The sequence below is a fragment of the Mus caroli genome, unplaced genomic scaffold (assembly GCF_978045245.1).
Source record: "Mus caroli unplaced genomic scaffold, Mus_caroli_1 scaffold_13, whole genome shotgun sequence".
Classification (NCBI taxonomy): domain Eukaryota; kingdom Metazoa; phylum Chordata; class Mammalia; order Rodentia; family Muridae; genus Mus; species Mus caroli.
In genome coordinates, this window is record NW_028227268.1 from 74,002,702 (window position 1) to 74,018,855 (window position 16,154).

At 42.1% G+C, this 16,154-nt stretch overlaps 1 pseudogene; it reads left to right on the top strand.

The window, feature by feature from the left end:
• Positions 1-10,672: 10,672 nt before the first annotated feature.
• LOC110288310 (olfactory receptor 2V2-like) lies at positions 10,673-11,621 on the top strand (annotated as a pseudogene).
• The last annotated feature ends 4,533 nt before the right edge of the window (positions 11,622-16,154 follow it).

Below are 16,154 nucleotides of genomic sequence, written 5' to 3' on the forward strand. Positions count from 1 at the left end.
AGAGTACTCCTGGTATAAGGCCCAGAGAGAACGAAGTATGGCACTCCTGAAATTTCTCTCTGCTTTTTGGGACAATTTCCTCCCTCATGATGCAGTTTTTATAACTGCGGCAATCCGCCTGATTATTAATTTCCTTTTAATAAACCCTTTCCTTTCTCACACCTAACAATGTAGCTTTTGCAAGCCACGGCCTACCGCCTGTGCCCAGCTCCTCTTAAGCTTCACTGCTGAACCTAAGTGAACCAGTGCTCGGGTTTAACACTGTCTCAGCTTAGCCCATACCTTCTCCGGTATGAATTTCCTTTATCCTTTAATTATTCCATGGAGCTCCAAACCAGCAGTGTCTCTTCCAAAAATCCTTTGCCGTTTCTCAGTCCCGCGTTGGTTCGCCAAATGTTGTGTCCGGCCAGCAGATCACAGCCTGGGTTCTAGCTTGGAAAGGCATTTTGGAAACCTGGAAGAGAAGAGGGGCTAGGCGGCGAGAGAAAGAAATGTAGCTAAGACAACATTCTGATCAAAGCTCAATTTTACTTTTTTCAAACACTCAGTTATAAAGGAAGGGGGAGGGAACCCGATTTCCCGCCAAGTAATTCGGGGTCCAGTAGCAGGACGAACACGTGTGTGCCTCCAAGCAGCAAAGCAGCAGGGTCGAGCAGTGGGCATGGCAGGACGAATGAGCAGGAAGCTCCACCCTTGAGCAAGCAGGATCTAGGGTGGGGGAAGGGAAACCACACTTGGGTATCCTAAGTTTTGGGCTAATATCCACTTATCAGTGACTACATATTGTGTGAGTTCCTTTGTGATTGTGTTACCTCACTCAGGATGATGCCCTCCGGGTCCATCCATTTGCCTAGGAATTTCATAAATTAATTCTTATTAATAGCTGAGTAGTACTCCATTGTGTAAATGTACCACATTTTCTGTATCCATTCCTCTGTTGAGGGGCATCTGGGTTCTTTCCAGCTTCTGGCTATTATAAGTAAGGCTGCTATAAACATAGTGGAGCATGTGTCCTTCTTACGGTTGGCACATCTTCTGGATATATGCCCAGGAGAGGTATTGCTGGATCCTCCGGTAGTACTATGTCCAATTTTCTAAGGAACCGCCAGACTGATTTCCAGAGTGGTTGCACAACCTTGCAATCCCACCAACAACAGAGGAGTGTTCCTCTTTCTCCACATCCTCGCCAGCATCTGCTGTCACCTGAATTTTTGATCTTAGCCATTTTGACTGGTGTGAGATGGAATCTCAGGGTTGCTTTGATTTGCATTTCCCTGATCATTAAGGATGCTGAACATTTTTTCAGGTGCTTCTCTGCCATTAGGTATTCCTCAGGTGAGAATTCTTTGTTCAGTTCTGAGCCCCATTTTTAATGGGATTATTTCATTTTCTGGAGTCCACCTTCTTGAGTTCTTTTTATATATTGCATATTAGTCCCCTATCTGATTTAGGATAAGTAAAGATCCTTTCCCAATCTGTTGGTGGTCTTTTTGTCTTATTAACAGTGTCTTTTGCCTTGTAGAAGCTTTGCAGTTTCATGAGGTCCCATTTGTCAATCCTCGATCTTACAGCCCAAGCCATTGCTGTTCTATTCAGAAATTTTTCCCCTGTGCCCATATCTTCGAGGCTTTTCCCCACTTTCTCCTCTATAAGTTTCAGTGTCTCTGGTTTTATGTGAAGTTCCTTGATCCACTTAAATTTGACCTTAGTACAAGAAGATAGGAATGGATCGATTCGCATTTTTCTACATGATAACAACCAGCTGTGCCAGCCCCATTTATTGAAAATGCTGTATTTCTTCCACTGGATGGTTTTAGCCCCCTTGTCGAAGATCAAGTGACCATAGGTGTGTGGGTTCATTTCTGGGTCTTCAATTTTATTCCATTGGTCTACTTGTCCGTCACTGTACCAGTACCATTCAGTTTTATCACAATTGCTCTGTAGTAAAGCTTTAGGTCAGGCATGGTGATTCGACCAGAGGTTCTTTTATCCTTGAGAAGAGTTTTTGCTATCCTAGGTTTTTGTTATTCCAGATGAATTTGCAGATTGCACTTTCTAATTTGTTGAAGAATTGAGTTGGAATTTTGATGGGGATTGCATTGAATCTTTAGATTGCTTTTGGCAAGATAGCCATTTTTACAATGTTGATCCTGCCAATCCATGAGCATGGGAGATATTTCCATCTTCTGAGATCTTCTTTAATTTATTTCGTCAGAGACTTGAAGTTCTTATCATCCAGATCTTTCACTTCCTTAGTTAGAGTCACGCCAAGATATTTTATATTATTTGTGACTATTGAGAAGGGTGTTGTTTCCCTAATTTCTTTCTCAGCCTGTTTATTCTTGGTGTAGAGAAAGGCCATTGAATTGTTTGAGTTAATTTTATATCCAGCTACTTTACCGAAGCTGTTTATCAGGTGTAGGAGTTCTCTGGTGGAATTTTTAGGGTCACTTATATTTAATATCATATCATCTGCAAAAAGTGATATTTTGACTTCATCGTTTCCAATTTGTATCCCCTTGATCTCCTTTTGTTGTCTAATTTCTCTGGCTAGGACTTCAAGTACAATGTTGAATAGGTATGGAGAGAGTGGACAGCCTTATCTAGTCCCTGATTTTAGTGGGATTGCTTCCAGCTTCTCACCCTTTACTTTGATATTGGCTACTGGTTTGCTGTAGATTGCTTTTATCATGTTTAGGTATGGGCCTTGAATTCCTGATCTTTCCAAGACTTTTATCATGAATGGGTGTTGGATATTGTTGAATGCTTTTTCCGCATCTAACAAGATGATCATGTGGTTTTTGTCTTTGAGTTTGTTTATATAATGGATTACGATGATGGATTTCCGTATATTAAACCATCCCTACATCCCTGGAATAAAACCTACTTGGTCAGGATGGATGATTGCTTTAATGTTCTTGGATTCTGTTAGCGAGAATTTTATTGAGGATTTTTGCATCTATATTCATAAGGGAAATTGGTCTGAAGTTCTCTATCTTTGTTGGATCTTTCTGTGGTTTAGGTATCAGAGTAATTGTGGCTTCACAGAATGAGTTGGGTAGAGTTCCTTCTACTTCTATTTTGTGGAATAGTTTGAGCAGAACTGGAATTACATCGTCTTTGAAGGTCTGGTAGAACCCATCTGGTCCTGGCCTTTTTTTGGCTGGGAGACTATTAATGACTGCTTCTATTTCTTTAGGGGATATGGGACTGTTTAGATCATTAACTTGATCCTGATTTAACTTTGGTACCTGGTTTCTGTCTTGACATTTGTCCGTTTCGTCCAGGTTTTCCAGTTTTGTTGAGTATAGCCTTTTGTAGAAGGATCTGATGGTGTTTTGGATTTCTTCAGGATCTGTTGTTATGTCTCCCTTTTTATTTCTGATTTTGTTAATTAGGATGTTGTCCCTGTGCCCTCTAGTGAGTCTAGCTAAGGGTTTATCTATCTTGTTGATTTTCTCAAAGAACCAACTCAGCGTTTGGTTACTTCTTTGAATAGTTCTTCTTGTTTCCACTTGGTTGATTTCACCCCTGAGTTTGATTATTTCCTGCCGTCTACTCTTCTTGGGTGAATTTTCTTCCTTTTTCTCTAGAGCTTTTAGATGTGTTGTCAAGCTGCTAGTGTGTGCTCTCTCCAGTTTCTTTTTGGAGGCACTCAGAGCTATGAGTTTCCCTCTTAGAAATGCTTTCATTGTGTCCCGTAGGTTTGGGTATGTTGTGGCTTCATTTTTATTAAACTCTAAAAAGTCTTTAAATTCTTTCTTTATTCCTTCCTTGACCAAGGTATCATTGAGAAGAGTGTTGTTCAGTTTGCATGTGAATGTTGGCTTTCCATTATTTATGTTGTTATTGAAGATCAGCCTTAATCCATGGTGGTCTGATAGGATGCATGGGACAATTTCAATATTTTTGTATCTGTTGAGGCCTGTTTTGTGACCAATTATATGGTCAATTTTGGAGAAGGTACCATGAGGTGCTGAGAAGAAGGTATATCCTTTTGTTTTAGGATAAAATGTTCTGTAGATATCTGCTAAGTCCATTTGTTTTATCACTTTTGTTAGTTTCACTGTGTCCCTGTTTAGTTTCTGTTTCCATTATCTGTCCATTGATGAAAGTGGGGTGTTGAAGTCTCCCACTATTATTTGTGAGTTCTAATGTGTGCTTTGAGCTTTACTAAAGTTTCTTGAATGTGGCTGCCTTTGAATTTGGAGCATAGATATTCAGAATTGAGAGTTCCTCTTGGAGGATTTTATCTTTGATGAGTATGAAGTGTCCCTCCTTGTCTTTTTTGATAACTTTTGGTTGGAATTCGATTTTATTCGACATTAGAATGGCTACTCCAGCTTGTTTCTTCAGACCATTCGCTTGGAAAATTGTTTTCCAGCCTTTCATTCTGAGGTAGTGTCTGTCTTTTTCCCTGAGATCGTTTTCCTGTAAGCAGCAAAATATTGGGTCCTCTTTGTGTACCCAGTCTTTTAGTCTATGTCTTTTTATTGGGGAATTGAGTCCATTGATATTAAGAGATATTAAGGAAAAGTAATTGTTGCTTCCTATGATTTTTGTTGTTAAAGTTGGCATTCTGTTCTTGTGGCTGTCTTCTTTTTGGTTTGTTGAAGGATTACTTTCTTGCTTTTTCTAGTGCATGGTTTCCGTCCTTGTACTGTTTTTTTTTCTGTTATTATCCTTTGAAGGGCTGGATTCATGGAAAGATAATGTGTGAATTTGGTTTTGTCGTGAAATACTTTGGTTTCTCCATCTATGGTAATTGAGAGTTTGGCTGGGTATAGTAGCCTGGGCTGGCATTAGTGTTCTCTTAGTGTCTGTATACCATCTGTCCAGGATCTTTTGCCTTTCATAGCCTCTAGTGAAAAGTCTGGTGTAATTCTGATAGGCCTGCCTTTACATGTTACTTGAACTTTTTCCCTTACTGCTTTTAATATTCTATCTTTATTTAGTGCATTTGTTTTTCTGATTATTATGTGTCGGGAGGAATTTCTTTTGTGCTACAGTCTATTTGGAGTTCTGTAGGCTTCTTGTATGTTCATGGGCATCTCTTTCATGGGAAGTTTTCTTCTATAATTTTGTTGAAGATATTTGCTGGCCCTTTAAGTGAAAATCTTGATTCTCATCTACTCCTATTATCTGAAGGTTTGGTCTTCTCATTGTGTCCTGGATTTCCTGGATGTTTAGAGTTAGGATCTTTTTGCATTTTCCATTTTCTTTGATTGTTGTGCCGATGTTCTCTATGGAATCTTCTGCACCTGAGATTCTCTCTTCCATCTCTTGTATTCTGTTGCTGATGCTCGCATCTATGGTTCCAGATTTCTTTCCTAGGGTTTCTATCTCCAGCGTTGCCTCACTTTGGGTTTTCTTTATTGTGTCTACTTCCCTTTTTAGGTCTTGGATGGTTTATTCCATTCCATCACCTGTTTGGTCATGTTTTCCTGCAATTCTTGAAGGGATATTTGTGCTTCCTCTTTACGGCCTTCTACCTATTTTGCAGTGTTCTCCTGTATTTCTTTAAGTGAGTTATTAAAGTCCTTCTTGATGTCCTCTACCATCATCATGAGATATGCTTTTAAATCCGGGTCTAGCTTTTTGGGTGTGTTGGGGTGCCCAGGTGGGGTGGAAGTGCTGTGTTCTGATGATGGTGAGTGGTCTTGGTTTCTGTTAGTAAGATTATTATGTTTGCCTTTTGCCATCTAGTAATCTCTGGAGTTAGTTGTTTTATTTGTCTCTGGTTAGAGCTTGTTCCTCAGGTGATTGTGTTAGCCTGTATCAGCAGACCTGGGAGACTATGTCTCTCCTGAGTTTCAGTGGTCAGAATACTCTCGGCAGGCAAGCTCTCCTCTTGGAGGGAAGGTGCCCAGATATCTGGTGTTCGAACCTGTCTCCTGGCAGAAGTTGTGTTTCACTCACCAGAGGTCCTAAGATCCCATGGAGAGTCCTCTGGGGACCTTGGGGGTGTCTGCAGACTCTGCTTTTCCTCATTTTTATCTGCACCATACTTCCATGTGGCTTTAATTCCTCCTTTGAAGAGACAGAAGCCACTGTGCCCATAAGTTCCATGTGGGTATGGAGCCTCTAAGTATCCCTACAGAGACAAAGGTTCAGGTCTGTTTGGTGTTCTGTTCCCAGTTCTGTATGATGAACAGTCAGAGGTTCTCTTGGGTTACCAGGAAGTAGATTGGGATACAGGAGATGTTCATCCCTCCTCTCATGCTGCTCTGACTGGTGTCTTGTTTCTTTCCTCCTCTTTTTCATCATTCTGTGTGCAGTGCTCTGTTCTTCAATCTGTTTAAGATCCCACTGTCATCTTCTCTCAAGGTGTTGAACTCACACATCCTCTCCCCACAGCTCTTGACACCAATGCATTTGCCTTTCCACCTCTTCCAAAGTCACCCTTCTTGTCTCTAGAAAACAGGAGAAAACTTCTCTGAAATGGAAAGTGCAGAAGGTAGTGATATATAATCTGGAAATGGCCCTTCTAACGTGAAGGACAGATACTACACATTGTTTTGTGAGTATAGCTGCAGTTCTTCTCTTTCCTGTAGTTTATAAATCCCTCAGGGCCAGGCTTGGGTTCAATACCCACCTTTTTGCCTTCTTTTCTTTTCCTTTGTTCCCTCAGAGTCTTGTTATGTACCTGCAGTAGTTCGAAGGAGATTGGCCTCATAGTGTCATGTACTTGGTTGCTTAATCACCAAGAAGTGTTACTACTTGATAGGGATTAGAAGGACTAGGTGTGGCCTTGATGGAAGAAGTGTGTCACTGAAGGTGGACTTTGAAGTTTCCAAAGCCCACCTCAGAATCAGGCGCTCGTTGCTCTCTCTCTCCTCTCTCTCTCTCTCTCTCTCTCTCTCTCTCTGCTTTTGGATCAGGATGTAGCTCTCAGCTCTTTCTCCAGCACCATTCCTTCTTGCTGCCATATTCTCTGTCATAATAATAGACTAAGCCTCTGAAACTGTAAGCCAGCCCTCAATTAAATGCTTTCATTTATAAGAGTTGCCTTGGTCATCCACCAAGAGATTGGGAAAGGATCTTTACCAATCCTTAATCTGATAGGGGACTAATATCCAATATATATAAAGAACTCAAGAAGCTGGACTCCAGAAAAATCAAATAAACCTATTTTTAAAAATGAGGTACAGAGCTAAACAAAGAATTCTCAACTGAGGAATACCAAATGGCTTAGAAGCACCTGAAAAAAATGTTCAACATCCTTAATCATCAGGGAAATGCAAATCAAAACAACCTTGAGATTCTACCTGCACCAGTCAGAATGGCTAGGATCAAAAATTCAGGTGACAGTGAAAGACCCCAAGAGGAGTCCCGAGCTCAGGCCTCGGGATAATAGAGGACCCCAAAGAACTCATGAGAGACCAAGCTTGATGCAAACCACATGAGGCTTTATTCGGGGAAAGCCAGAGTTCTGGGGACAACTCATATCCCACGCAGGGGTAAAGGAGTCTACCTCGAGGGGAAAGGGGTCCCAGTTTTTATAGGCCCTCAGTGGGGAAAGGGGAAGGGGGGAGTAGGGGATTTCCAGATCTAAACAATGCCTATTCTCAAAAAATGGGTATGGGAGGGGTACAAGGAAAGAGTCTGTGCAGGTGTAGCAACTCCAGATTGGCTCGGCTGTGGTTGCTGGGGAGATTTTCCGACTCTTCCCCAGCAACCAATATCACAAACACCTGGCAATGGGTTTCATCAGTGGGCACACACATGAATTCAAGGAACAGTCAAAACACTGGCAGACACACGGGTTCAAGGAGTGGCCAGAGCATTGTGCACCTCTATTTTTCTAAATCAGTGAAGCTAGTTCTGCTAACAATGAAAACTATTTTGCCAATTTCAGGGCTTCTGTGAAATTTTACATTCTGTCAGGATCTTTCCTGGTGAGGATGTAGAGAAAGAGGAACACTCCTCCATTGATGGTGGGATTGCAAGCTGGTACAACCACTCTGGAAATCAGTTCTTGGTTCCTCAGAAAATTGGACATAGTACTACTGGATGATCCAGCAATACCTCTCCTGAGCATATACTCAGAAGATGTCCCAACTTGTAATAAGGACACATGCTCCATTATGTTCATAGCAGCTCGATTTATAACAGCCAGAAGCTGGAAAGAACCCAGATGTCCCTCAACACAAGAGTGAATACAGAAAATGTGGTACATTTACACAATGGAGTACTACTCAGCTATTAAAAAGAATGAATTTATGAAATTCTTAGGTAAATGGATGAATCTGGAGGTTATCATCCTGAGTGAGGTAACCCAATCACAAAAGAACACACATAACATGCACTCACTGATTACAATACTTAGATTACCCAAGATTCAATTTAAAAAACACATGAAACTCAAGAAGAAGTAAGACCGAAGTGTGGATACTTTGTTCCTTCTTAGAATGGGGAACAAAATATCCATGGAAGGAGTTACAGAGACCAAGTTCAGAGCAGAGACTGAAGGAATGAACATCTAGAAACTGTCCCACTTGGGGATCTGCCCCATAAACATCCACCAAGCCCAGACACTAGGCAGATGCCAACAAGAGCCTGCTGACAAGAGCCTGATATAGCTGTCTCCTGTGAGGCTCTGCCAGTGCCTAGAAAATACAGAAGTGGATGCTCATAGTCATCCATTGGACAGAGCACAAGGTCCCCAATGAAGGAGCCAGAGAAATACCCAAGGAGCTGAAGGGGACTGTTGCCCCATAGAAGGAACATCAATATGAACTAACCAGTACCCTCAGAGCTCCTTGGAACTATACCACTAATCAAAGAAAACACGTGGTGGAACTTGTGACTTTAGCTATATATGTAGCAGAGGATGGACTAGTCAGTCATCAATGAGAGGAGAGGCCCTTGGTCCTGTGAAGGCTTGGTCCCCAATATAGGGGAATGCCAGGACCAGGAATGGGAGTAGGTGTGTTGGGGAACAGGGTGGGGGAGAGGGGATAGGGGATTTTTGGAGTGGAAACTAGGAAAGGGGATAATATTTGAAATGTAAATAAAGAAAATATCTAATAAAAAAAAAAGAGTTGTCTTGGTCATAATGTCTCCTCACAGAAATAGATAGTAACTAAGTACCTCAGGTTAGCCTTGAACTTTCTGTCCTCCTCCCTCAGCTTCCCAAGTGCTGGAGACCGCCACTCCTAGCCAGTGCTCACAGTATATTCAAGCATGATATCTCACGAAGTTCTGTACGTATTATGGTTAACTACTAGTAGACACAGGCTGACTTTGTTATGGAAAAACAAGTTTGGACTGCAGTTGCAGAGAGGATCTGAAGGGACAGGCACAGTAGAGGTTCTATCATGGCTCCTGGGGATCACAAAGATAAGGTGATAGAACATAAAGAAACCAACCTTAAATTTCTATATTCCTGAGCTCTGGCTGGCCCAGAGGGTAGAAACTCTGGGTAGCTTTCTTCTATCTGTGCCCACTGGCTCTGCCCCTGCTATTGTCTCCAAGTTTCCTCTGAGTGGCTTTAATTGCAAGCTCGGGGACTCTGGTTCCAAAGCGGGCATTTGTTTGCTCTCATAAGACTTTTTTACTCAGTCTTTGTATTAAGCTTCTACATGGACAAGAGGAGGCAGTTCTGCAAGGCAGGTGAGAAACATGTTAGGGGGCCATGGGCAGGCAGCCATCAGTAAATGGTCTTTAGTTCTTAGATGCTGGTTCTGACCCATCACTACCATCTCACTAACTCAGTCTAATTTCTCCTCCTCTATTCCTTTGCTTTGATGCATAATAATTATACATATTTGTGGATCTGAGTATAATATTTAACATACACAATATATAAAGATCAGATTGTGGAAAATGGTATATCTACCACGTCAAATATTTATTATTTTCTCAACTTTCTCCTCATGAGAAGATGCTGTTTATTTGAGACACACTGATTAGAGTTCCCAGGATGGTATGAACACCCACAGCCTGGCTGAGAGTTTGGTGCAGCTGGGGAAAGAGATCAGATCTTCGAAGAGCAGCTTCTTCCTGTCCTCTTTCACCTAGTAAGTACAAGCACAGGAAAAGGACAATGAAATTATTTTAGTAGAAGTTCCTGCATGGGGTATCTGTGTTCATTTTCTGTGTTGTTTTTTCTACAGGAAACCAGACAAAAGGTGAGTGCTGGACTTTTTCCTGCTCCCACCCCCTAACACATGCTCCCACATACACACAGACATTTTCCCTTTTTAAAAAATTCCTATTACCAGTATTTGGTTCATTTTCCTCCTTTCTATCTATATATTAGCATATCCTCTTCCTCTATCAAGGGCTTGTTGCTGAGTTTTTCTTTGTTTTCTTGATTAATTTATTAATTTACCTTATATCCCAATCCCAGCTTCCCCTCCTAGTCTCTTTCTCTCACCCTCTCGTCCCACATTTTTCTTTTTTTAATGAAAGGGGGGGGGAGAGATTGCTCTTTCCAGAAAGTGAGATAAAATTGCAGCTTAGTGAGTTACATTCATAACACCAGAAAGAAATGCAATTGTATTTATTTTTCATTCCAAATGCAAGTTTCAGTCTGGGATAAGATTCAAGAGAAATGAAATTATTTTGGTAGAAGTTCCTTCACTGAGTATCTGTGTTGAATTTCAGTGTTAGGATGGGTTAATATGTCTTTGTCTATGTTTCAGATGACCCGGTACAGCAGCTGAGCATGGCCATGTGGTTGAACCAGTCATCCACAGATGACTTTATCCTCTTGGGCATCTTTTCCTACAGCCCAAGAGATCTTCTTCTTTTCTCTGTGGTCATGCTGGTCTTCACAGCAGCATTGTTTGGGAATGCCCTCCTCATCCTCCTCATCTGCACTGACCCCAGACTCCACACCCCCATGTACTTCTTTCTCAGTCAGCTCTCCCTCATGGACATCATGTTGGTCTGTACCAATGTGCCAAAGATGGCAGTCAACTTCCTGTCTGGCAAGAAGTCCATCTCCTTCATAGGTTGTGGCATACAAATTGGCCTCTTTGTCTGTCTTGTGGGGTCTGAGGGGCTCTTGCTGGGACTCATGGCTTATGATCGCTATGTGGCCATTAGCTACCCACTTCGCTATCCTGTCCTCATGAATCAGAAGGTCTGTCTGCAGATCATTGGGAGCTCTTGGGCCTTTGGGATAGCAGATGGCCTGGTGCAGATGGTAGTGGTAATGACCTTCCCCTATTGTAGCTTGAGGGAGGTGGACCACTTCTTCTGTGAGATGCTCTCCTTGCTGAAGCTGGCCTGTGTGGACACATCCCTATTTGAGAAGGTAGTGTTTGTTTGCTGTATCTTCATGCTGCTGTTTTCCCTTCTCCATCATTGTAGCCTCCTATACACGCATCCTAGGAACTGTACTCCATATGCACTCTGCTAAATCCCAGAAAAAGGCTCTGGCCACCTGTTCCTCCCACATGATAGCTGTCTCTTTCTTCTATGGAGCAGCCATGTTCATCTACCTGAGACCAAGAGGATACCGGACCCCAAGCCAGGACAAGATGGTGTCTATCTTCTACACAGTCCTTACTCCTATGCTCAACCCCCTCATTTATAGCTTGAGGAATCGTGATGTGATAGGAGCACTGCAGAAAGGGCTGGACCGATGCAGGGTTGGCAGCCAGCCCTGAGCTCTGGAGTTGGACTCTGTCTTATCATAGCTGTGTTATGGCCAGTAAATAATTTCCCATCTGTGTTTAATCACACAGTTTAATCATAAACAATGAGGTGCTTGACACCTGCTATCTTGGACAGAAATTTATAAACCCTAAACCAGTACTAACTGTATCTCTTATGATAAATGGATTCCTCCCCCCTCCCCCTCAGTCTTTTGCAGATTTCTTTCTAAGTACATTATAGAGGAAGGGAAAGCTCTGTTAACTCAAGCGCTGCAGTACCAGGGCATTGAGATGATATCGTTTATCACTTAAAACTGGAGTGTTTTCTTTCCCAGAAGACTTAACCCTTCTCACTGATGTTCACAGAGTCTCTTAAGTTCCAGGCGCCGAGGCCTATATTACCATTTTCTCTAATTTACATAATGGTCTTGCACATTACTTGTTTATAATGCTACCACTGTTCTGTTATTTATATTGTACAGCTTACCATTAATGGCAAAAATGAAAAATCTTCCAGATGGCAGAAAGCAAGATTCTAGAATTCTTTTTAGAGATTTCTCATCTTTGTACTGTGAAACCTTATTAAGGTTGCTTCAAGGAATAAAAATGGCACATTGCACTACTCAAGAGAAATAGGGTAAAGACTGGTTTATTTTCTTATTCTGTATGTGGGACCTAGAAGATACACATGGGAGTAATGGATGCACATGATCATATAATGATGGATGCACACGGTCCTATAATAGATGCACACAGTCCTATAGCAAAAAATGTGACTGTCTATCACTTCTGTTTCTAATTGTTCTTGTTATTTTTGCTTTGCTTGAGGCTGAATCTGAACATAATGCTTAAGATAACCCCAATCATTTAGACACTCACTGCAGGTCTCTTGCCTCGTACTTTTGACTGTATAGACTAACCTGCTTCCCCCTTGAAGTAGAAGACCTCAGCAAAATTTGAACTTTTATTCAATGTCATTTACATTATGACTATAAATCGGGCTCACATCCATTTTGCTGAGCTAGGCATCAGTTATTGGTCCCCATTTGTAATAAAATTATTTTTTCCTGAAATTCCAATGATCTTTTTGAAAGCAGAGAGCAGTGGGGGAGGAGTGGCAGGAGGGAGGGTTTTAAACTAAGTTCTGGAAGTTTTGCCCCAGGAAGCTGCTTGCTCAGTCTCAGGCTCTGCTCATGGAGAACAACAGCATTAATAAATACAATTCTTAAGAATCGGGATGGGTGAGATGGAAGAATATCTGTTTAGCGTGTGGGGGATGCTGAATTCAATCCAAGAGAGACAGAGACAGAGACAGAGAGACAGACAGAGAGACAGAGAGAACACAGATGGAACAAACAGACAGACAGAGAGAGAGAGATGGAGAGAAACAGAGAAGGCAGAGACAGAGACAAAAGCATAGTGCTGCCATGGGGACAGGCTAGACAGCCAGCTGAGTTAAATTCTCAAAACAGGCATTTTGTAGTGAACATGCCTATTTCAAAGAACCTTACTGGGGAACTTCCTTCCCTGGGAACCCTAATTGCCAAAGGAGATCTCCAAGGATTTGTGAAAATAGAAGCCGTGTGTCCTTGTAGCTGCCAGAATTTCCATTGTGTGGGCGTGTGTAACTTACTTTGCTGATGATCTCTTGCTGATGCCTGTTAGGTGGAGCCCAAGCCAGCAAACTGATTTTAGTGTTTATAGTACTAAATATCTTTCTGGCTCCTCTTCTCTTCTTACCCCCAAACATCTGCCTTGTCAAAATTTTAATCTGACCAGATACTCTTCTTCCAGAAAGTGTTCTTGTTTAAACTCATGCACATTACATCTCCCTCGTAATTTGCAAGCATCAACCCATACATATCATGTACCAACCAGAACTATTCATCCATAAGCATTAACATGTAGAATTAATTCATCCCTCTTCCAAGAAAATATGAATTATTGCTAACAAGTTTTGGATACCTGTACGTGAAGGTGAGGATTTGTAGTCCCAGATACTTCTGGGGCAAAGAGTTGCTTGATTCTATGGATTATTGAGACTCTATCAGTAAATAAAAACGAAATTTTGAAAGATGTTCTGATTTAAACTGGGTTTGGTGACAAATGTCTATCAATCTGGAACTCATTCAGTGGAATCAGAATGCTCAAAAGCTTAGTATCATCCTCAGTTGCACTGCAAGTTCAAAGCCAACCTAGCATGCATAAGAAAAAGATTGGGCTGAGCACATAGCTCAGTTGATTAAGGACCTGCCTGGTATACACAAAACCCTGGGTAGAGTAGTACATACTATAATCCTAGCACTTGAGAGGTGGAGGCAGGAGGATTAGAAGTTCAGCACAGCCTTGAATACTTTTTTCAATTTTAAAATAAATAGTTTCTCTTTAAAAAAAAACAGCATTAAAAATATTTTTCTAACTTTCACCTAAGTCATAGTGATTTGGGGGTGTTCCTTTTTTCTGATCTTTTAGGGCATATACTATGTTTCCACTGCCTTGCCTGGATGTACTGGTTGGTTTTGTGTATCAACTTGCCACAAGCTGGAGTTATCACAAAGAAAAGAGCCTCCCTTGAGGAAATGACTTCATGAGATCCAGCTGTAAGGTATTTTTCTCAATTAGATCTCAATGATCTAGGGTGGCCTCTCCTATTGTGGGTGATGCCATCCCTGGGCTGGCAGTCTTGGGTTCTGTAAGAAATCAAGCTAAGCAAGCCAGGAGATAGCATCCTTCCATGGCCTCTGCATCAGCTCCTGCTTCCTGACCTGCTTCCAGTCCTGACCTCCTTTGGTGATGAACAGCAATGTGGAAGTGTAAGCTGAATAAACCCTTTCCTCCACAGCTTGCTTCTTGGTCATGGTGTTTGTGCAGAAATAGAAACCCTAACTAAGACACTGAACAAAAGCCAGTTTGCTGCTATTATGTTTGCAGCACCCAGCACCTGGATATGCTACACAAAGATCTACCATGAGTCTTAAACCCAGGATCTGGAAAGGCTGTACAAAGATTTACCATGAGCTGATAACTTAATTCCAAATCAGGTTTTCAATTGGCAGATATCTATTGATCAGCTACTATCCCCCAGACATTTGGGGAATTTGGGGTCACAAGAAACTTCCTTTTGTCCAGGCATACAACTCAATTAACTGGACAATGTGTCTTATAAATTGAAAGCTATAAAAATAAACAGACTCAGAAAGGAGAACATCATGGGTTTGTTTCTGTCTGCAAAAATGAAGGTTTTTGAAAACAGGGTTGAGGAGGCTACTTGGAAAGAAAGTGGAGGCCAACAGGAAGAGGGAACAGGAGAGATGCACTCCCTGCTCTCTTGAAATGTCTAGCTTAGCCTTAGTAGATCACAAAACACACACACACACAGAGAGAGAGAGAGAGACAGAGAGAGACACAGAGAGAGAGAAAGAGATAGAGAGAGAGAGAGAGAGAGAGACTGCACTACAGGTGCTAGGCAATCAACATACCGGGTCATGAGGGAGATTCTGAGTTCAGGTCATTTATTATACAAAAAATATGATTGTCTTGTTATGTGTTTGGGTGTTTTGCCTGCATGTAGGCCTATACTTAAGAAAGGTGTTGGCTACAATCTGTCCTGCCTGCAAGACGTACTGATGCAGTGATGGTGGTGAGAGTGGCCAACCATGACTGGTCCATGCCTCAAGAGGGAGCCTACGTCCGACACTGCCTGGATGGCCAGGAACCAGAGGCAGGACAGTCCAGAGGCCCAGGATAGAACCAAACACGACAGGAGTGTGGGAGGGAGGTCAATGAAATGATTTCTAATCATATTCTGCTATGCTCATTGATTGGTACCGAGCCCAACTGTCATCAGAGAGGCATCAACCAGTAACTTATGGCAGTAGCTGCAAAGCCCACAGCCAAACACTAGGTGGAGCCAGGGGACCCTTCAGTGTAAAAGTATTGCCATCTCTGAGGCTTATTGCCTCCATCTGCTAAACCTGAGCCTGGTCCTGGAAGCTTCTAGCTTCCATACAATCTTACCTAGGCCTAGAATGTTTTCAGCCTCTGAAACTTGCTGCTGAATAAGCTCACCCTTTCTTGTTCTTTCTGATCTCTGGCTGGCTGATTGCAACTCAGCTGTTCTGACTCCAACTTCAGTCCTTGCTGACTAATTCAGTGTGCTTCTTCCCCACTCCCTCCCCACCCACCCCCGCCCCCGTACTCTCTGATGCTCCTAAATTGTTCTGCTTGACTTAAAACTAATTCTAGCAATCTGTTCTAATCTTCTGGCTCCTCATTCTCTGGCTCATTCTCGTCGGGGTCATGGGGTACGCAAATAATGAAGAAGACCACCAAAGTCAGAAACAAACCAAAGGCAACTTTATTCACATCTGGGAAACAATTCTAACTGGACAGGGTCACAGTCAGGCTCAGGAGCTCACAAAGCAACCTTGAAGGTCAGGGACAGTCTCCTTTGGAAGCACAAGCCCATAGGCAGATAGATGTTCAGGGGATAATAAAGAAGGATTTCATAAATTAGGGGTCAGTTCTCAGGCCCAGGGTGTAGCG